This window comes from Microcaecilia unicolor, chromosome 7 (assembly GCF_901765095.1).
Source record: "Microcaecilia unicolor chromosome 7, aMicUni1.1, whole genome shotgun sequence".
Classification (NCBI taxonomy): Eukaryota; Metazoa; Chordata; class Amphibia; order Gymnophiona; family Siphonopidae; genus Microcaecilia; species Microcaecilia unicolor.
Window position 1 is genome coordinate 134,763,900 of NC_044037.1, and position 22,674 is coordinate 134,786,573.

Sequence of the window (22,674 nt, forward strand, 5' to 3'; positions counted from 1 at the left end):
CCAATGGTTGGATCAGAGAAGTAGTGTTTGGTGGCAGGAAGACCAGACAGCCTGACATTAGCACTGTGTGCAGCACAATTATCACAAAGCAACAAAATCTGATGCTTTTGTGCCCGCATTCTAGAATCTAATTTCCTTAGCCACTGCTTCCAAATTTCCCCAGTCATCCATGAATTTGCGTTAGCCTCGTATGACACAGGAAGTCGCTTAACATTCTTGAAGCAACGGGGCTGTTTGCTCTTTCCAATGACGAGGGGTTCCAACTTCTCACTCCCATCCATATTGCAGCAAAGGAGGATCGTCATTCAGTCCTTCGACATTTTACCTCCAGTAGTTTCGGCATGTTTGAATGCAAGTGTTCCATCAGGAATCGCTCGCCAGTAGAGACTGTTTTCGTCAGAAATGAAAATGTCACGAGGTGCAAACTCATTCAAGATGGTAGGAAGAACTGAAACAACCCAATTTTCAGCACCAAAGTCATCAGCGTCTTGTTTCTCACCATTGTGTTTCTTGAATTTTATGTTGTTCCTCCGCTTCCATCTCTCCAACCATCCAACAGTGGCTTTGAATTCAGTTAGTCCAAGACATTCAGCTAGCTGATTAGCTTTCTCCATAAGCAGTAAGCAGTGGACCACTGACAGGAAACTGTCTGCTCCTTACTTCAGAAAACCACCGAAGAAGAGCATCTTCTACATCCTCAGCTTTTCCCACCCGTTTACGTTTCCGGTGTGGATTTGTATTGTTTTGCCAGTCTTCCAGAAGCTGATCTTTCTGCTTCAAGATACGTGAAATTTGACTGGGATTGACACCATATTCTTTAGCAATAGATGCTTGACTTTGTTTTTTAATTTGTTAAGAACTTCTACTCATTCAGACAGTGTTAAAGTCTTACTTTTGCATGACTCCATCGCACATTCTAACAACTTTCATTCGCTTATTCTGCCTGTGGCAGTTAACCAATGAGATTTCAGACAATCGAGTGGAGGATTGGAGAGACTCGGGTTTTCGGTCTGACCTCTGGTGGCCGGCAGTGGTATTGCGCCTGGCCCACACTTTGCTGAATTTTTAAAAAGAGCCTTCTAGAGCGCAGGGGATGAGCCCCATCCTCCGCGTGTGTGGACAGGGAGGAGGAGCAGGAACGTCTTTAAGTCAGTCTTAAATGCAAAATTCTAACCGGTATTCTCACAAATGGCCAGGAGGTCACATTGAAAAAGTGAGTCTCTCCCCTGCCGAAGGGGAAGGGGTCATATGTGCCTACTTGTGGCCCAGTATCACGAGCTCTGACTGAAAAAGTGAGTCTTTCCCCTGCCGAAGGAGCACCAGATGGCCCTTTCCAGGCCTGGGGAACCAGATGGCCCTTCAGAGGGAGCCTGGCCTTGGAAGTAGGAAGGGGTCATATGTGCCTCCTTGTGGCTCAGCATCAGTTCAAGGAGCTCGGGCCGAAATCTGAGTTTCTCCCCTTCAGTGGGGCGCCCTGACTTTTCATTTTGACAAGGCGGAGAGGTTTCTGCAGACTGTTGTCTTGCAGGTTTCCATGACCCGGATGCCTCTTCTGAGCCCACATGAGCTGCAGTTCCATGAGCTGGGACTGAAAAAGTGAGTCTCTCCCCTGCTGAAGGGGAAGGGGTCATATGTGCCTCCTTGTGGCCCAGTATCAGTTCCAGGAGTTCGGGATGAAAATCTGACTTTCTTCCCTGCCGAAGGGAAGGGGTCATATGTGTCTCCTTGCGGCCCAATATCAGTTCCAGGACCTCGGGCTGAAAATCTGAGTCTCTCCCCTGCCGAAGGGGAAGGGGTCATATGTGCCTACTTCTGGCCCAGTATCACGAGCTGGGACTGAAAAAGTGAGTCTTTCCCCTGCTGAAGGAGCACCAGATGGCCCTTGCCAGGCCCGGGGAAACAGATGGCCCTTCAGAGGGAGCCTGGCCTTGGAAGTAGGAAGGGGTCATATGTGCCTCCTTGCAGCCCAGCATCAGGTCCAGGAGCGCGGGCCGAAATCAGAGTTTCTCCCCTCCAGAGGGGCGCCCTGACTTTTCATTTTGACAAGGCGGAGAGGTTTCTGCAGACTGTTGTCTTGCAGGTTTCCATGACCTGGATGCCTCTTCTGAGCCCACATGGGCTGCAGTTCCATGAGCTGGGACTGAAAAAGTGAGTCTCTCCCCTGCTGAAGGGGAAGGGGTCATATGTGCCTCCTTGTGGCCCAGTATTAATTCCAGGACCTCGGGCTGAAAATCTGAGTTTCTTCCCTGCCGAAGGGGAAGGGGTCATATGTGCCTCCTTGTGGCCCAGTATCAGTTCCATGAGCTGGGACTGAAAAAGTCTTTCCCCTGTCGAAGGAGCACCAGATGGCCCTTCAGAGGGAGCCTGGCCTTGGAAGTAAGAAGGGGTCGTATGTGCCTCTTTGTGGCCCAGCATCAGTTCAAGGAGCTCGGGCCGAAATCTGAGTTTCTCCCCTCCAGTGGGGCGCCCTGACTTTTCATTTTGACAAGGCAGAGAGGTTTCTGCAGATTGTTGTCTTGCAGGTTTCCATGATCCGGATGCCTCTTCTGAGCCCACCTGGGCTGCAGTTTCATGAGCTGGGACTGAAAAAGTGAGTCTCTCCCCTGCCGAAGGGGAAGTGGTTAAATGTGCGTCCCTGCGGCCGAGCATCAGCTCCATGAGCTGGGACTGAAAAAGTGAGTCTCTCCCCTGCTGAAGGAGCACCAGATGGCCCTTTCCAGGCCTGGGGAACCAGATGACCCTTCAAAGGGAGTCTGGCCTTGGAAGTAGAAAGGAGTCAGATTTGCCTCCTTGCGGCCAAGCATCAGTTCCAGGAGCTCGGGCCGAAATCTGAGTGTCTCCCCTCCAGAGGGGCACCCTGACTTTTTATATTGACAAGGCGGAGACGTTTATGACAATTACTGTCTTGCAGGTTTTGATGACCCAGATGCCTCTTCTGAGCCCACCTGGACTGCAGTTCCAGAGGGTCATATGAAAAACTGAGTCTCTCCCCTGCGGAGAGGTTTATGACAATTATTGTCTTGCAGGTTTTGATGACCCAGATGCCTCTTCTGAGCCCACCTGGACTGCAGTTCCAGAGGGTCATATGAAAAACTGAGTCTCTCCCCTGCTGAGGGGTACCCTGACTTTTAATTTCAACAAGGCGGAGAGGTATCTCCAGACTGTTGTCTTGCAGGTTTCCATGAATTGGAAGCCTCTTCTGAGCCCACCCGGGCTGCAGTTCCAGAGGGTCATACTGAAAAACTGAGTCTGTCCCCTCCTGAGGGGTACCCTGACTTTTGTTTTGATGAGGCAGAGAGGTGCACTGTCTCTCTGTCTATCTCTCTTTCTTGTCCAGGCGAGGGCGATGTTTTCTTCTCATCTTTTCCCTCTTCTGTCCACTGATCGATTTGGCACTTCAGACCCGAACAGGGAGCGCCCTTGCGGGCTGGCCAGTCCGGTGTTCAGGCAATGCAGTTTCTCCCTACCTCTTTGGGTCTACTTAGAAGGGCTCCCTGCACTGGGAGTCCACTGTTTTTGCGAGGCTGAGGCATCCGGCAGTCTCTGCACAGGCGACCGAGCTTGGGGGGGTGGCTGTGAGAAGGGTTTTGTCCGAGGTCCATCTGCCCCTCCTCTCGTGCATCCCTCCTAGTGTGAAACGCATTCCTCTGGCTTCTGGTGGTATGTCTCTCCTTAATGCAGAGCCAATGGACAAAGGAGAGAAACGAACTTCTGGTTGAATCTGTAAAGGGAATTCTCTTTGTGCACCACAACTTTAAGCATATGTCATGCAAAGACTTTCATATGTATATCAAGTGCCAACCAAAGTTGTTGCAGAATAGTCGCTCTTCTGATAAGTATTCTAGAGCTCAGACTCAGTCAAATTCAGATTCAGAAACCTTTGAAACGTAGATTGTCTACTGCTGCTGCTGTGTCATGAGAGAGGTTTGCACTGCATGTGGGTATCCTGGAAATCTGGCTGGGGAGCCTCCAGGACCACTGAATGCAAACTTTGCAAATCTCTTTCATGAATATTTATTGTGGGTATCCTGAAAACCTGACTGGCTGGAATGCGGGTGCCTCCAGGAGTATGGACCAGGTTTGGGAACCACTGCAAATCTCTGTTGTACGGTACACTCAATACAGCTGCTTGTCAACTTTTTGCAGTTTTGCTGCTTTTATAACCTATTCACCTTCTCATTTGCAGGACACAGACCGTAAAAGTCTGTCCAGCACTGTCCTCGTGTTCTAGCCACTAAAGTTGCTGTCTAACCCTTTCCAGCCCATCCTAAACCAGATTGCCATATATGAGACACAGACCGTACAGGTCTCCCAGTATCGGCCCTAGTTCATCACACCACAGTCACCATCTATGTGTCACGTGACACATCCACACACAAGCAGCCACTTAAAGTTTAGGTTTTTTACAACTTCCATTTTCTAATTAGAGATTCTCTGTGTTCATCTCATGCCTTTCTGAATTCTGTCACCATTTTTTTTGTTACATTTGTACCCCACGCTTTCCCACTCATGGCAGGCTCAATGCGGCTTACATATTGTATACAGGTACTTATTTGTACCTGGGGCAATGGAGGGTTAAGTGACTTCCCCAGAGTCATAAGGAGCTGCCTGTTCCTGAAGTGGGAATCAAACTCAGTTCCTCAGTTCCCCAGGACCAAAGTCCACCACCCTAACCACTAGACCACTCCTCCACTCGTGTCTCTACCACCTCCTTAATGGAGACTTTCTGCATCTGTGCTGTTAAAGCAAGGAGGAGGAGGAGGAGGATACTTGGTACTCTGTAGGTGAGAGGCTGGCGCAAGTACAGCATACACTTCCATTATAAGAACCCCACAAGAACTGCTTCTGTCCCCCTGGGAACCCCGTTCCCGTGCAGATCTCTGTTTTACACTTTATTTGTTCCTGTGCAATTGATATACTGTTGCATTCTTTTAAAGTCACCATTCCATGGTTGGTTAAATGGTGCCACAATTAAGGGTCATGTGATGTCGTGCTAGGAAGCAGATGTCGGTGAGAAGAGCTCCTGACCCGAATAGCCAAACTCACCCTTTTTCGCTATCTTGAAAAGCCCAAAACAGCTGGGGGTGTGAGGCGTACTGACGGCAACACAGAGCGGAAGGGTAAAACTCTTTTCCTGCACGAATGTCGACAAAGCTGACCCGCTGCGAGAAGGACAAGCCAACATTAAGAGGTGTCAGATCACAATGAGCAGAATGTGAGTGAAAGAGGGGAACTGGGAAGATAGATGAAGGGGGAGGGGCGCGCGAATGTATATATATATATTATTTATTTATTTATTTATTTATTTATTTTTTCAGGGAAAATGGGGATGTATGGATGAGAAGAGAGAGCAAATAGATGGTAGGCTATGCAAATGGGCCAACGGGATTACTTTGTGCCTTAGCTTTTCTGACAGAATAAACTTAAGACAGGCATTGATTAACTACTAGTCGGCCTATAAAGGGAGCTGATTGTAGTGGGGATGGATGAAGGGACGAGGAGGGTATGAGTGGGGTTGAATGGAGGAGTGAATGTGGAAAAAAGGAATAGGTGTTATATAAGTTGGCTCTCATAAGTCCGTGAGGGAAGCTGGGAGGAGAGCGCGAGTATATTAAATATAACAAGCGCAGCCAGTGTAAAAAACTTTTTTTTTGTTTTTGTTATTATTTGTTGTGGTACACTTCCCATTACAACACATCTTATTGGAAACATTGTTTAGTTGCAATATACCCCTACCAGCCAATCAAGACTGGGTGGTTCAATTATGTAAATTTCAGTTACTAGTTTTCAAAGTAGCACTTAAAAATATTCAAAAAACATTGTTAATATATTCAAAAGGAACTTATTTGGGCACTTAAAGTTTCAGAGTATAGATGCGGTCAAATGTACCAATGTAAGATAGCTGTTTGGGGATAGGGGGGAGAGGGAAGCTCTTCTCGTGGGGACCTACTAGAAGGCTGGGCACGGAGGACTCATGGTCAGTCAGGCCTCGTAAGAGGAAGTACTGGAATGTTGGGAAATGGGAGATAGGACAAAGGGGGGGAGGATTGATAAAGGGGGTGGGGGGATAAGGAGATGGGGGGGTGGGGGGGAAGGGGAGTAGAGGTGGGGGGGGGTTGGCTCTGTGTGGCCTGGGGGGGGCGGGGCGCCGCAGGAACGCATGAGGAGAGGGTTGCAAACACACTAAGACACACCTCTGTTGAGGCTCGAGACGAGGAGGGGGAGTTAGAGGCTGGGCTGGCTCCTCCTGTTCAAAGTGAAATGAGATCTTTGATTCGGAAAGACCAAAAGGGAGAAGGATGAAACCACTGAAATTTGTTACTTGGAATGTTGGGGGTAACATCTCCGATTAAGCGCCAAAAAATTTTACAACTTTTAAATAGGCTAACAGTGGATGTAATATTTTCAGCAGAACACGCTAAATTTAAACAATGGTGGATCGGGCACTTATTAGAAGCGCCGGCACAAAACCGAAAAGCTGGAGTCATGATACTGTTTAGGAAGACATTAGATATTCAGATCCGGGGTTGCTGGCGAGACGCGGATGGGAGATATATCATAGCCAAAGAATCGATAAATAAACAAGAGTTTTTGCTGGTCAATGTATATGCCCCTAATGTCTATGATCAGGCCTTTTTTAGATCGCTGGTTCACAATGTAATACAGCATGAGAATACCCAAATCATCATGGGGGGGACTTCAATGGGGTTCACAACATAAACTTAGATACATCGAGAGGACAGCGGGCCGAGAAGGGATCCAGTTCACGGGGAATTACGATGCTCTGTGAGAATCTAGAGTTAATTGATGTGTGGAGGATGCTGTATCCCAATGACAAGGAATATACATACATTTTCAGAGCATATTCATCACAATCCCGAATTGATTACTGGCTTTTGTCTGACACCCTGTTTTCTAAGGTGCAGGATGCAGGAATAGGACCCTATGGGGTTTCAGACCATGCTTATGTATGGTGGACTTTCAATATTCCAAATGACCACGAGATGAGGCCTAGTTGGCAATTCCCCCTTGCTTTGGACCATGATCATAATTTTTGAGAACACATAGCACGTCAGTGGGTAGAATTTCAATTACACAATGAGGCCCATAGAGAAGACCCAATTTTGTTTTGGGAAACTGCAAAAGCGGTTTTGCGAGGGGTGATCATAGCTTATTTCAGTCTTTAAAAAAAGATGAGAGATAAGCAAATCCTCCGCTTAGGTCAACAAATTGTGAAAGCTCGTAGGCAATGGGGTAATACAAAAACAATGCAAGACAAAGAACAGTTATTAGCTTTACAGACGTCTCTTAACACCTTGCTGCATGAACGGGCATTTAAGTCCATACAATATTATAAACTAGTGAAAAAGGCCCGTTTCTGAAACGAATGAAACGGGCGCTAGGAAGGTGTTTCCTCAGAGTGTGTATGTCTGAAAGAGTGTGTGTGAGAGTGAGTGTATGAGAGAGAGAAAGAGAGAGAGTGAATATGCGAGTGTGTGTGTGTGACAGAGAGAGAGTGAGACTGGGTGTGTGAGTGAGAGAGAGTGAGACTGGGTGTGTGTGTGTGTGTGTGTGAGAGAGAGAGAGAGAGACTGGGTGTGTGTGTGAGAGAGAGAGAGACTGGGTGTGTGTGTGAGAGAGAGTGAGACTGTGTGTGTGTGTGTGTGAGAGAGAGAGAGAGACTGGGTGTGTGTGTGAGAGAGAGTGAGACTGTGTGTGTGTGTGAGAGAGAGAGAGTGTGTGTGTGATAATGAGAGTCTGTGGGGGGAGGGTCCCCCCTTCCCTCTCCTCACTCCCTCCCAGTTCCAGTGTGGTCCATCCAGTTCCAGGGTTGTTGTCACTCCCCACTTCCCCCCCCCCTTCTTCCATGGTCATCCCTACTTCCCAGTTCCAGGTCCCCCACTCCCTCCCTCCAGGTTCCAGCTCCTTTCCTCTGTGTTTGATGATCCTCCCTCCCTCCCTTCGTCCCGGTTTCTGGATCCCTTCCTCCGTCACAGTTGGAGGGTCCTCTCTCCCTCCCAGTTCCAGAGTGCTCCCTGACTTCTCTGCCTTTTCTCCTACATTGCCCTGCCATGCAGCATCTGTCCCCATGAACCCCATGTCCACCATCATTCCCTTTCTGTTCCCATCCATGGCCCTCCCCCTGAGTTCTGCGGTCGCCCTTGCCCCCGAGATCGCCGGTCACCGCCCCCCCCCCCCCCCCCCCCCGCATCTTACCCCCGTTATAAAGTGCTGCACGCAGCAGGCCAAGCCATCCATGCCCCTCCCCCTGAGCTCTGCAGTCGCCCCTGCCCCCGAGATCGGCGGTCACCATTTCCAACCCTGGCCTACCAACCTCTTTCTTGGCCCACAGAAGCTCTGGGTGAAGTCCTCAGATACAATCCACTTCTTTGCCACGACTGGTTTAACGATGTGTTTCAGCTGCACTGGAAGTTGAGGCTGTTGTCCTTACCCAGTCGATGAAAATTCCTTTTGAGACCCTAGACTCCTGCCACCTGAAGTACCTGACTTGACTTGAAAGGTCTAGTGGTGCACGTAGTACGCCTCGTCGCCAGCCCAGCAGTTCGCTTCCTTTCGGGTCGTCTCGTCTTCCCTCCTTGTGTTCCGCCCTCTTGTGACGTAAGTTCCGGAAGGGCGGGACACAGGGAGGGAAGAAGACCCGAAGAGAAGCGATATGAGAAGCAGTGTTCGTTCATTGGAGGGGGCATGATCCATTGCTAGGAAGGGGGGGCAGGTGGTGCAGCGAACTTGTGGGCGTAGCGGTGGCATTGGTGGGTGAGTGAGCGAGCGACCTGGGGCGGGTAGCGGCCAGAGGCTTTGGGGGATGTTTTCCGCAGGAAAGCGTGTTGTCCTTAGGTTCGTGCCAGGAGGGGTCCGGAGGGGCAGTAACGCGAAGGGAGGGGGGTGTTGAAATTGGAGGGAGGGGTGAGTGTTGAAGTCGGTGGGAGGGACGGGAGGGGCGTTGAAGGAAGAGAATGACATCTGTGTGGGTGGGGGCGTGGTCGGGTGGTTGGAGCGATCCCTTCACTGTTATAGATCCGCCCTCGACGTCATAATGTTTGACGCGAGGGCGGGGCAGAGAGACATTGTGAGTGGGATGGCTTCACCACCATGAATCCACGAACCCTTCAGCCTGGGAGTGACGTCAGATGGCTTCAGAACGTTGTCTTCAGAACGTTGAGGGTGCGTTTTATTATAGTAGATATCAATTGTACTTGCTTGGCAGCAAACAAGGGAAGTTGCTGGCTAATTTAGTGAACCGGAAATTGGGGAAAAAGAAAATACTGCAGCTGCGGACTCGAGAGGGGAACCTAGTTAGGTCAGATAGGGACATAGCGGACTTGTTCCGACAGTACTATGAAGCGTTATATGAAAAACCGTCGGAAGGGGGTTTGGATAGTCGGCTATATTTGGAGGGGAGAGACCTTCCTAGTTTGACAGAGTCACAACAAGCTAGATTAAATCATAAGATCACGGAAGACAAAGTTTCTAGGGCTATAAGACAGGGGGCTTCCCTCAAAGCACCAGGACCGGAAGGGTTTCGATATGAATTTTATAAAATTCTGGAACATCAAGTGTGCCGACCCTGACAGCATTGTTTAATAAGTTTGTAGAAAACAAGGGTATGTCAGAGTCCTTGCGGGAGGTTAGGGTGGTGGTACTATTGAAACTGGGACGTGATCCAGAGAATACATCTTCTTACAGACCAATATCACTCTTGAACGTGGAGGCCAAGGTGTTCGCTAAGGTACTGGCTAACAGATTGGCAGTGATATTGCCTACACTTGTAACATGATGTCAGTTCAATTGTCAGAATTAAATATGCAGCAGAATTATTGAAATATGTAGAATTGTGCTGAATCAGATACAAATATATATATCGCAATACAAAAATACAGATTTAAAAATATATTTGAAACTGCAGCAGATACTGGCTTTCAGTTCAAGCCCCTCTTCCCCCTCCCTTTGGGAACACTTAACAGAGACAAAAGGGCACTGCTTCACAGAGATATAAAACTTTCTTCTCCTCCCACTTGAAGGACTGGGAACAAAAGCATGACTAAGGTGGGTACCTGAAGGCTCACCAACATCAAAACACAATTGCAGACAGAGGGTCTGGGAAGGCGTAACTCCAGCTATTGACAACAAATAACTCAGAGGAAAACCATAAACAAAACATTTGCCTGTCATCAGAGGTATACCTGCCCCCTTCCATCAGCTATCAGACATGAAGACACCAAGACATGTGCAGAAAGGAAAGACTTATAATGTGATCATGTGAACAGACTACAATAACCATAATGCCTTGCAAAATATTCAGTGCAAACCAGGAAGCAAATGATCCAGGACATGCACCCACCATGCTTCTCTGTTAACTATAAAAAGCCTGGAAATAGCCCAGCCAACCTCTTGGGACCTGCTGCTCTCTCTTGGAAATCTGCTGCTCTGGAAACCTGTAGCCCACCTGCCTGCTGTGAGGACCTACTACTACTACTACTACTTAACATTTCTAGAGCGCTACTAGGGTTACGCAGCACTGTACAATTTAACAAAGAGAGACAGTCCCTGCTCAAAGAGCTTACAATCTAATAGACAAGTGAACGGTCGGTCCAATAGGGGCAGTCAAATTGGGACAGTCTGGATTCACTGAACGGTAAGGGTTAGGTGCCGACCTGCCTCTGCCTCATGGCTCTTCACTGGACTACATGCTCTACAACAAAGACTGTTCTGTAAGTTATAACTTTTGATCTAGATTTGTTACCCTACTTGCACAGATTCTCTGTAAGATCTCTTAAAAGAACTCTCGCTTGCAACCATATTTACACAATTGCATTAATTATATTGTAAATAAACCCTTTTGAAATTAAATATATGGTCTGTTCTTTCTTAAACCTGGTAATGCAGGTTAATGCAATCCAATAAATATATTTAATTCCTTTCATTCAGTGTAATTGTAGATCTTGTTGCTTTAATCGGCAACTGGTGGAGAATTTAAAATAAATATATATATATATTAAAAATTATAAACATTAGTGAGTGCTCTAGAGCTCTTCCCCCAAGAAATCATTTTTTGTTACACACTCATAGATGAGAGTCAGGCGGGCTTCGTTCGGAGACGCACTATAGCCAAGAACATGCGGAGAATTCTGGCCTCGATGGACTGGGTGGAGAGATCAGGAATGTCTTCTCTGCTTATCAGTTTTGATGCGGAGAAGGCATTCGACAGAGTGAACCGGGAATTTCTATTCGCCACTCTGGAGAAATATGGTTTCGGTGGATATTGGGTAGAGGCGGTATGGGCATTATATGAGACACCAAGAGCAAAAATATGGGTGAATGGGATCTTATTGGACCCTATACGCATTGAGCGAGGGACACGACAGGGATGTCCGCTTTCCCCTTTACTGTTTGTATTGAGTAAGGATCCATTGATACAGGAAATTAATGATAATCCAGACATTAAGGGAGTAACAATGGGAGGGATGGACTTCAAAGTGTCGGCTTTTGCGGACGACCTTTTGGTGCATTTGACTAGTCCACAGGGGTCCCTTTCACATCTAATGGATAGCATCAATGAGTACGGAGATTTTTCGGGGTTTAAACTTAATTTAGATAAGTCCCTGGCATTACCGACTAGCCCGCTGGTTCATAGACAATGGGATGGACAATTTCCTTTGAGGTGGGCGACATGTCAGCTTAAATATCTGGGGATTAGACTTCCTTATAAAACTTTTTTGCCTCGGGATCTGAATGTAGTCCAGATATTAGAACAAACAGGACAGTGGTTCTCGCGGTGGGCATCCTTACCCATATCAATGCATGGTCGTATACAATTGTTTAACATGATTATGTTCCCCAAATGGCTATATATAATGCAAATCTTGCCGATCCAGCTTCTCAAGAAAGAAGTTAATAATTTGTATAAATTGTTGTCTAAATTTTGTTGGCAGGGGAAGAAACCAAGGACCTCCTTTAAACATTTAATAGGCCCCTGGAGCCAAGGGGGTTTAGGAGTACCAGATATGCAGAAATACAACTGGGCATTCTTGCTCAGACATATGGGGGACTGGGTCCTAGACAAGCAACGCTATACCCCTAGGACGATGGAGCAGGAAGCATTTGGTAAATGGAATGTTTTTTGGCTGGTTCACTGCCCTACAGGTAGGGTCCCTGGGGAGTTGCGAGCTAATCTCCTTTTGAAATCGATTAGGGCGTCATGGAACTTCTTGATTCCCTTACTGGGAGGGAGCCCGCGACAGTCAGATCATATACCACTGGTGGGGAATCCGGAGTTTGCCCCGGGTAATGACAATAGCAGTTTTTGACGCTGGGAAGATAAGGGGATTCGATATGTACATGATTTACTAGATACAGAAGGGAGGATGAAGACATGGGAATCATTGTTGGCATCTGGAACGGTAGAGATGCGAGATATGTTTGTTTACAGACAAGTACAACATTATGTCTATAGCTTGGACATAAGAGATCATGGGTTCCCCCTCAGACAGAAATTACTCAAATTTTTTGAGCCCATTCAGGATAAGGGGATCTCGATATCAACACTGAAAATGGCATTGGATAATATACAGGGGACACCGGGGAAAGAGATATTACAACAATGGTGGAGCCGAGATTTGAGTCTCCCAGCAACCTCCATAGATATGGGCAGAATGATTAAGAGAATTCCAACGGGGTCGATCAATGCAGAGCTGCGGGAGTGTAACTTTAAGGTAATACACAGAGCATACTTCACACAGGAACGCCTCTTTAAGGTGGGAGGGATTGACTCCCCAGTGTGTAAGAAATGTCGGAGGGAGGTCAACTCGTTCTTCCATGCATTTTGGGAGTGTACACAGATCCAGGTATTTTGGACAGAGGTGACCCAATACATGGGACACATAGGGGGGAAAGTAGTGAAACTGTCACCTACGGGAATTTTACTGGATAGATTTGAAGACTTTGGGGTCCCCGACAAACACTTTACTCTGTTGATACGGAAAGCAGGGATGGTGGGTAAACGAGTAGTGTTGGGGGAGTGGACCAGCGACTAGGCCCCATCATACTGGCAGTGGAGGAATAGATTTCATGGGCTGATGTTAATGGAGCTGCAATATGCATGTTCAACAGTCAAATGGGGAAAATCCTTCTTGCAACATGGGATAGATACATTCAGTCCCTTCCCGATAGAGCCCGTAGTCAAGTGTTGAATTCAATATCATGTGGAAGGAAGTAATAAGAAGTAGGAGAGGGCTGAGCGGACAGAGGTAGAGGGGGCCGGGGGGCGCCTGCTGCTCCGGGTGGCACAGAGTCGAATGCACCCATATTGAGGGAGGGGGGGAGAAAGAGTTGGGATAGGAATAGGGGGGGGGGGGGAAGCTAAGAGATAACAGAAATGAGAGTGGGGGAGGGAAGCATAAGGGGGGAGAGAAAGGGAATAAATATCTGAAAGTTGCGGTTTAAATTGAGGGGGGGGCCCTAGTTATTTGGCCAACACATGTATATAACTATAATACATGGGGGATGGTCTTGGAAGGCTATCAGAGTACAGGCCCTTGGTGACCAATCTGTCATGGCCACTGTGGAGATGGGGGATGATACAGATATTAACGGAGAAGAATGTCATTGATATTGATGTATTGAAGGTATAATAAGACGTTTGAATTGTAAGATCATTCTCAATATGCGATGGCTGATATATAGTGATATAATGGTAATATTTTGGGGTAGAAGAACTTGGCCGGGAGTGGGGGGAGGGTGAAAATGATAAAAAGTTGATGATAGATGTTAATGTTGCAGATTTATACTTGTAATGGGTTTTCGAGTTATACACTATTAGAACTAACTGTGATATTTTTACTGTTGCATCATCAATAAAAATTGTTGAAACATAAAATGGTGCCACAATTGTTATTTCTGTTTGGACTCATTGAATCCTGCATTAAAATTACTGTGTTGTGCTTTTAGATGTCAATTAAAGCCGAACCTCTGTGTTTCAACGTTATTGGTCTACCTCCATTTTCTTGTGGGTTTTATTTGTCCATGCAAATGGGGGCAAACAGTTGTTCAAAAACTTGAAATCTGACATAAAATCGTGGCTCTCCCTGGTATGGTTACCATGAGTTACTATGGAACTTTATAAGTCTATGTGCTTTGAAAATGAGCACCCATATGTCCAGTTTTACCTGGACATGTCCTCTTGTTGAGAACATGGCCAGGCATCCGGGTGGGTTTTGCCAGCCTGCCCATTTGCCAGATTTGCGGATGAACGGGCAGGCTGGAGGGCAGACAGCTGGGCAGTCCTCAGGGTGTCCTATCCTCCCCTCCTCTCCTTTACCTTACTGTGGTGCCCTGGTGGTCTAGTGACCTCTTCAGGGCAGAAAAGAGCCCCCTCTTTCCTGCCCGGCACACCTACAGACTGTCTTGCTCCCTGTGCCACTTCAAAATTGCTGCTAACAGTTCAAGCGGCAGCTTCACGAGACTTCCACTGAAGTCTTGCATAGGGGGGTGGGGAAGGGGTGTGCCAGGGGGCGGCGTATTGTCCTCTTTATCCTTAGGGCAAATATGGTAACCCTAGGGGGGAGGAGGGCGGAGGGAAGGGGAAGGAGGTGGAAAGAGGGGGAGGGTGTGGGGGGGCAAGAGGAAGGGAGGGGAAGGGGAGTGGGGAGGGGGGCGGGAGGGGAGGACTTTTGCACAGGTGGTGGGGGGAGCTTGGGGGTGAGAGGAGGGGACAGAGGGGGAGGGGGCAGGGAGGAGGTGGGAGAAGAGAGGAGCAGGTGGGGGGACAAGGGGGGAACAGAAGGAATGTGGTTCAATTGCAGTGGGTGGGTAGAGGGAGTGCTCCGTCAAGGGGAGAAGTTTTGAAGCGGGTGTTTAATTTGGGCTTTAGCCCAGAAGATTTATTCGCCTGCATCCATCCCATAAATGGGGTGGAATATGATGTAAGTTTCCTCACAATATGATAGGAGACCAGAAAGGGTAGTCAGGAGTGGGAGGGTTTTCAGGTCATTCCGGTGAGTAGGCAGGAGGTGGTAAAGGTCACAATTTTGGTCCGAAATGAATCTCTGGAGGTGGCGGATTTGGCATATTGGTTAGGCAGATATGCCGAGGTCATCAGCCCTTTGCAGAAGATTCCGAACCTCAGTAGGGTGTGGGCGGGGGCCTGGGGGGCAACGGTAAGGTTGAGATGGGAGGGGGAAGTCCCTAGGCACATCCCGGCGGCAGCCTATATTGGGAGAGACAGGGTACAATGTTTTTACAAAGGTCAGCCACATCAATGTTTTCGTTGTGGGTCTTTTCGCCACCTGTCTATGAGTTGTACAATCCGAAACTTCATGAAATGTGGGAGTAAAGACCATGATACAGGGCAATGTCAGACCATTCGATGTAACATATATGGGGAGTGGGGGCATCCTTTCAGCCGATGTCCAAGGGCAGCTCATAGGAGGGGGGGAGGACAAGCGGGGAGGGGAAGAGGAGCACGGGGGCCAGGGAAGGGGGGAGGTAGAGGAGGAGGACAGGTTTCGGGGGGGGGGATGGTGGGGGTGAGGAGCAGGTAAGAGGAGGAGGGGAGCAGGAAGGGCGGAGGGAGGAGGAGTGGGTCAGAGAAGAGGGTATGAGGGAAACAGAAGAGGGGTGGGAAAGGGTGTCGGGGAAACGAAGGAAGGGTGGGGAAGGAAAGGTAGAGAAGGGCATAAGGAAGCAGCGGGGGATGGAGGGGCAGGGGAGGCAGGAGGAGAGAGGGGAGCAAGGGGTGGGAGGGTGTAGAGGTGGGGAGGGAGGGCAGAGGGGGAAGGAGAGGGAGAGTGGGGCAGAGGGGGTGGTGGAGGAAGAGATGGAAGTGGAGGGAGGAGAGGAAGGGGGAGGGGTGGGGAGGGGGGAGGGGGAGGTGAGGGATGAGGGGAGGGGGGTAGGGAGGAGAAGGAAGGGGGGACTTGGATTGTAAGCTCCTTGACCAGGGACTGTCCTTCCATGTTAAATTGTACAGCGCTGCGTAACCCTAGTAGCGCTTTAGAAATGTTAAGTAGTAGTTAAGTAGTAAGGATGGGTGGCGAAGAGAGAGGGGCAAGAGAGAGGGAAAGAAGGGGAGAAGAGGTGGAAACATGACAATGGCAGAACGTAGGTGGACGGAGAAGGCACTGATGTTGGCGTATGAGCAGTTGGGGAGAGAAAAAATGGATTGTATATTGTTACAATATACAGGTAAAGACAGTAGAAGGCTTAAATAGGGCAAAAAGGGAATGGAGATGGGGGCATTCGGTCTGGAGTTTAGCTAGGGAGGAGTATGGAGGGATGGCGGTATTATTTAGAACAAGGGAAGTAGAGTTAGAGAAGGTGGTGGAATTAAGGGGAGGGAGAGGTATGGTGGTAGACCGGAGGATTCGGGGAAGGAGAGCAAGGATAATAATTATACATGGGCCACAAAAGAGCGAATGCGACATACCTGTAGAAGGTATTCTCTGAGGACAGCAGGCTGATTGCTCTCACTGATGGGTGACGTCAACGGCAGCCCCTCCAATCGGAACACTTTACTAGCAAAGGCCTTTGCTAGTCCTCGCACGCCGATGCACACCGCGCATGCGCGGCCGTCTTCCCGCCCGAACCGGCTCATGTTCGTCAGTCCCATATGTAGCAAGACAAAACAAGGGAAGACACAACTCCAAAGGGGAGGCGGGCGGGTTTGTGAGAACAATCAGCCTGCTATCCTCGGAGAATACCTTCTACAGGTATGTAGCATTCGCTTTTTCCGAGGACAAGCAGGCTGCTTGTTCTCACTGATGGGGTATCCCTAGCCCCCAGGCTCACTCAAAACAACAAATATGGTCAATTGGGCCTCGCAACGGCGAGGACATAACTGAGATTGACCTAACAATTTTTCCAACTAACTGAGAGTGTAGCCTGGAACAGAATAAACATGGGCCTAGGGGGGTGGAGTTGGATTCTAAACCCCGAACAGATTCTGAAGCACTGACTGCCCGAACCGACTGTCGCGTCGGGTATCCTGCTGCAGGCAGTAATGAGATGTGAATGTGTGGACAGATGACCACGTCGCAGCTTTGCAGATCTCTTCAATAGTGGCTGACTTCAAGTGGGCCACTGACGCTGCCATGGCTCTAACATTATGAGCCGTGATATGACCCTCAAGAGCCAGCCCAGCCTGGGCGTAAGTGAAGGAAATGCAATCTGCTAGCCAATTGGATATGGTGCGTTTCCCCACAGCCACTCCCCTCCTGTTGGGATCAAAAGAAACAAACAATTGGGCGGACTGTCTGTTGGGCTGTGTCCGCTCCAGATAGAAGGCCAATGCTCTTTTGCAGTCCAATGTGTGCAGCTGACGTTCAGCAGGGCAGGAATGAGGACGGGGAAAGAATGTTGGCAAGACAATTGACTGGTTCAGATGGAACTCCGACACAACCTTTGGCAATATCTTAGGGTGAGTGCGGAGGACTACTCTGTTATGATGAAATTTGGTGTAAGGGGCCTGGGCTACCAGGGCCTGAAGCTCACTGACTCTACGAGCTGAAGTAACTGCCACCAAGAAAATGACCTTCCAGGTCAAGTACTTCAGATGGCAGGAGTTCAGTGGCTCAAAAGGAGGTTTCATCAGCTGGGTGAGAACGACATTGAGATCCCATGACACTGTAGGAGGTTTGACGGGGGGCTTTGACAAAAGCAAACCTCTCATGAAGCGAACTAAAGGCTGTCCTGAGATCGGCTTACCTTCTACACGGTAATGGTATGCACTGATTGCGCTAAGGTGAACCCTTACAGAGTTGGTCTTGAGACCAGACTCAGACAAGTGCAGAAGGTATTCAAGCAGGGTCTGGGTAGGACAAGAGCGAGGATCTAGGGCCTTGCTGTCACACCAGATGGCAAACCTCCTCCATAGAAAGAAGTAACTCCTCTTAGTGGAATCTTTCCTGGAAGCAAGCAAGATGCGGGAGACACCCTCTGACAGACCCAAAGAGGCAAAGTCTACGCTCTCAACATCCAGGCCGTGAGAGCCAGAGACTGGAGGTTGGGATGCAGAAGCGCCCCTTCGTCCTGTGTGATGAGGGTCGGAAAACACTCCAATCTCCACGGTTCTTCGGAGGACAACTCCAGAAGGAGAGGGAACCAGATCTGACGCAGCCAAAATGGAGCAATCAGAATCATGGTGCCTCGGTCTTGCTTGAGTTTCAACAAAGTCTTCCCCACCAGAGGTATGGGAGGATAAGCATACAGTAGACCTTCCCCCCAGTCCAGGAGGAAGGCATCCGATGCCAGACTGCCGTTGGCCTGAAGCCTGGAACAGAACTGAAGGACCTTGTGGTTGGCTCGAGATGCAAAGAGATCTACCAAGGGGGTGCCCCACACCTGGAAGATCTGGCGCACTACTCGGGAGTTGAGCGACCACTCATGAGGTTGCATAATCCTGCTCAGTCTGTCGGCCAGACTGTTGTTTACGCCTGCCAGGTATGTGGCTTGGAGCACCATGCCGTGACAGCGAGCCCAGAGCCACATGCTGACGGCTTCCTGACACAGGGGGCGAGATCCGGTGCCCCCCTGCTTGTTGATGTAATACATGGCAACCTGGTTGTCTGTCTGAATTTGGATAATTCGGTGGGACAACCGATCTCTGAAAGCCTTCAGAGCGTTCCAGACCGCTCGTAACTCCAGGAGATTGATCTGCAGACCGCGTTCCTGGAGGGACCAGCTTCCCTGGGTATGAAGCCCATCGACATGAGCTCCCCACCCCAGGAGAGACGCATCCGTAGTCAGCACTTTTTGTGGCTGAGGAATTTGGAAAGGGCGTCCCAGAGTCAAATTGGACCAAATCGTCCACCAATACAGGGATTTGAGAAAACTCGTGGACAGGTGGATCACGTCTTCTAGGTCCCCAGCAGCCTGAAACCACTGGGAAGCTAGGGTCCATTGAGCAGATTGCATGTAAAGGCGGGCCATGGGAGTCACATGAACTGTGGAGGCCATGTAGCCCAGCAATCTCAACATCTGCCGAGCTGTGATCTGCTGGGATGCTTGCACCCGCGAGACGAGGGACAACAAGTTGTTGGCTCTCGTCTCTGGGAGATAGGCACGAGCCGTCCGAGAATCCAGCAGAGCTCCTATGAATTCGATTCTCTGTACTGGGAGAAGATGGGACTTTGGATAATTTATCACAAACCCCAGTAGCTCCAGGAGGCGAATAGTCATCTGCATGGACTGTAGAGCTCCTGCCTCGGATGTGTTCTTCACCAGCCAATCGTCGAGATAGGGGAACACGTGCACTCCCAGCCTGCGAAGCGCCACTGCTACTACAGCCAGGCACTTCGTGAACACTCTGGGCGCAGAGGCGAGCCCAAAGGGTAGCACACAGTACTGGAAGTGACGTGTGCCCAGCTGAAATCGCAGATACTGTCTGTGAGCTGGCAGTATCGGGATGTGCGTGTAGGCGTCCTTCAAGTCCAGAGAGCATAGCCAGTCGTTTTCCTGAATCATGGGAAGAAGGGTGCCCAGGGAAAGCATCCTGAACTTTTCCTTGACCAGATATTTGTTCAGGGCCCTTAGGTCTAGGATGGGACGCATCCCCCCTGTTTTCTTTTCCACAAGGAAGTACCTGGAATAGAATCCCAGCCCTTCTTGCCCGGATGGCACGGGCTCGACCGCATTGGCGCTGAGAAGGGCGGAGAGTTCCTCTGCAAGTACCTGCTTGTGCTGGAAGCTGTAAGACTGAGCTCCCGGTGGGCAATTTGGAGGTTTTGAGGCCAAATTGAGGGTGTATCCTTGCCGGACTATTTGAAGAACCCAACGGTCGGAGGTTATAAGAGGCCACCTTTGGTGAAAAACTTTCAACCTCCCTCCGACCGGCAGGTCGCCCGGCACTGACACGTTGATGTCGGCTATGCTCTGCTGGAGCCAGTCAAAAGCTCGCCCCCTGCTTTTGCTGGGGAGCCGTGGGGCCTTGCTGAGGCGCACGCTGCTGACGAGAGCGAGTGCGCTGGGGCATAGCCTGGGCCGCAGACTATCGAGAAGGAGGATTGTACCTACGCTTACCAGAAGAGTAGGGAACAGTCTTCCTTCCCCCATAAAAACGTCTACCTGTGGAGGTAGAAGCTGAAGGCTGCCGGCGGGAGAACTTGTCGAAAGTGGTATCCCGCTGGTGGAGCTGCTCTACCACCTGTTTGACTTTCTCTCCAAAAACATTGTCCGCTCGGCAAGGCGAGTCCGCAATCCGCTGCTGGATCCTATTCTCCAGGTCGGAGGCACGCAGCCATGAGAGTCTGCGCATCACCACACCTTGAGCAGCGGCCCTGGACGCAACATCAAAGGTATCATATACCCCTCTGGCCAGGAATTTTCTGCACGCCTTCAGCTGCCTGACCACCTCCTGAAAAGGCTTGGCTTGCTCAAGGGGGAGCTTGTCCACCAAGCCCGCCAACTGCCGCACATTGTTCCGCATTTGTATGCTCGTGTAGAGCTGGTAAGACTGGATTTTGGGCACGAGCATAGAAGAATGGTAGGCCTTCCTCCCAAAGGAGTCTAAGGTTCTAGAGTCTTTGCCCGGGGGCGCCGAAGCATGCTCCCTAGAACTCTTAGCCTTCTTTAGGGCCAGATCCACAACAACAGAGTCGTGAGGCAACTGAGTGCGCATCAGCTCTGGGTCCCCATGGATCCGGTACTGGGACTCGATGTTCTTGGGAATGTGGGGATTACTTAGAGGCTTGGTCCAGTTCGCCAGCAATGTCTTTTTTAGGACATGATGCATGGGTACTGTGGACGCTTCCTTAGGTGGAGAAGGATAGTCCAGGAGCTCAAACATTTCAGCCCTGGGCTCATCCTCCACAACCACCGGGAAGGGGATGGCCGTAGACATCTCCCGGACAAAGGCCGCAAAAGACAGACTCTCGGGAGGAGAAAGCTGCCTTTCAGGCGAGGGAGTGGGATCAGAAGGAAGGCCATCAGACTCCTCGTCAGAGAAATATCTGATGTCCTCCTCCTCCTCCCACGAGGCCTCACCATCGGTATCAGACACAAGTTCATGAACCTGTGTCTGAAGCCGTGCCCGGCTCGACTCCGTGGAAACACGGCCACGGTGTGAGCGTCGAGAGGTAGACTCCCTCGCCAGCACCGGCGAAGCTCCCTCCGCCGACGTTGTCGGGGAGCCTTCCTGGGAGGCGGCCACAGTCGGTACCGCAAGCGGCACCGATGTCGGAGACCTCACCCCGGGCAAGGGGCCAGCCGGCGCCTCACTCGACGGTACCGGAGGTGCAAGCACCCCCGGTACCGGAGGGGAAGGGCGCAACAGCTCTCCCAGGATCTCTGGAAGAACGGCCCGGAGACTCTCGTGCAGGGCGGCTGTGGATAAAGACATAGAAGCCGATGCAGGCGTCGAGGTCAGAGTCTGTTCCAGGCGTGGAGGCTGTTCCGGGCTGTCCAAGGTGGAGCGCATCGACACCTCCTGAACAGAGGGTGAGCAGTCCTCTCGGTGCCGATGCCTACTGGGTGCTGACTCCCTCGGCGACCCAGAGCTCTCGGTACCGATGCGGGAAGGAGACCGGTGTCGAAGCTTCTTTGACTTTTTCAAACGAAGCATGTCACCGGAACTTCCCAGTACCGACGAGGAGGACGTAGAATCCAACCGTCGCTTCCTCGGGGCCGAGGCCGAAGAAGGTCGGTCTCGGGGGGGCTGTACCGCAGGAGCCCTCAGGGTAGGGGGAGACCCACCCGAAGGCTCACCGCCACCAGCAGGTGACAGCCTCACCTGCACTCCGGTCGAAGCACCACCGTCCGACGACATCAGCACTAGTGGAGGTCCCGGTACCACAGACGCCGACGCAGCCTTCCGATGTCTCGGTACCGACGATGCAGAGGGTCGATGCCTCGATGCAGTCGATACAGTCGATGCCGAGGTCGGAGGTCTTGACGCTGTCGACGACGATGCACTCGATACCCCCGGTGCTGTTGCCGACGAAGAGCCCGAGAACAACACATTCCACTGGGTCAATCTCGCTACCTGAGTCCTTTTCTGTAAAAGAGCACAAAGACTGCAGGCCTGCGTGCGGTGCCCAGCCCCCAGACACTGAAGAAACGACGCGTGCCTATCAGTGAGCGAGATTACCCGGGCGCACTGGGTGCACTTCTTGAAGCCGCTGGGAGACTTCGATGGGCGGAAAAATCACGCCGGCGAAATCAAAACTCGTAATTGCGGTAAAGGCACCAAAAAGAGGGAGAGAAAAAACTTGAACCGAGGCCTCAAAAGGGCCTACCCTGAAAACGAAAGTAAACTTAACGGGGCAAAAAACTGGAAATACGGGAAGGGGAAAAAGACCGAAAAGGTCTTTCTCCAAAATCCTTTTTTTTTTTTTTTTTTTAGCAAAAAGCTGAAAGACGCGCGAGGGTCAACTTAAGGGGCGCGAACGGCGCAAACACGACCGTCCCAAGCGCGGACAAAAGAAGACTGACGAACACAAGCCGGTTCGGGTGGGAAGACGGCTGCGCATGCGCGGTGCGTATCGGCGCGCGAGGACGAGCAAAGGCCTTTGCTAGTAAAGTGTTCCGATTGGAGGGGCTGCCGTGGACGTCACCCATCAGTGAGAACAAGCAGCCTGCTTGTCCTCGGAGAAAAAAGGGATAGGAAACAGTTGATACAACAAAGCCGTATTTATATACGGAGAGGCAGGTAGTGTGTGTGGGGGG

General features: G+C 50.3%; 1 protein-coding gene across 3 annotated transcripts in view; it reads right to left on the bottom strand.

The window, feature by feature from the left end:
* C7H21orf58 (chromosome 7 C21orf58 homolog) overlaps positions 1-22,674 on the bottom strand; it is an 872,003-nt gene that overhangs the window by 165,128 nt on the left and 684,201 nt on the right. The gene's annotated exons all lie outside the window — the stretch shown is intronic.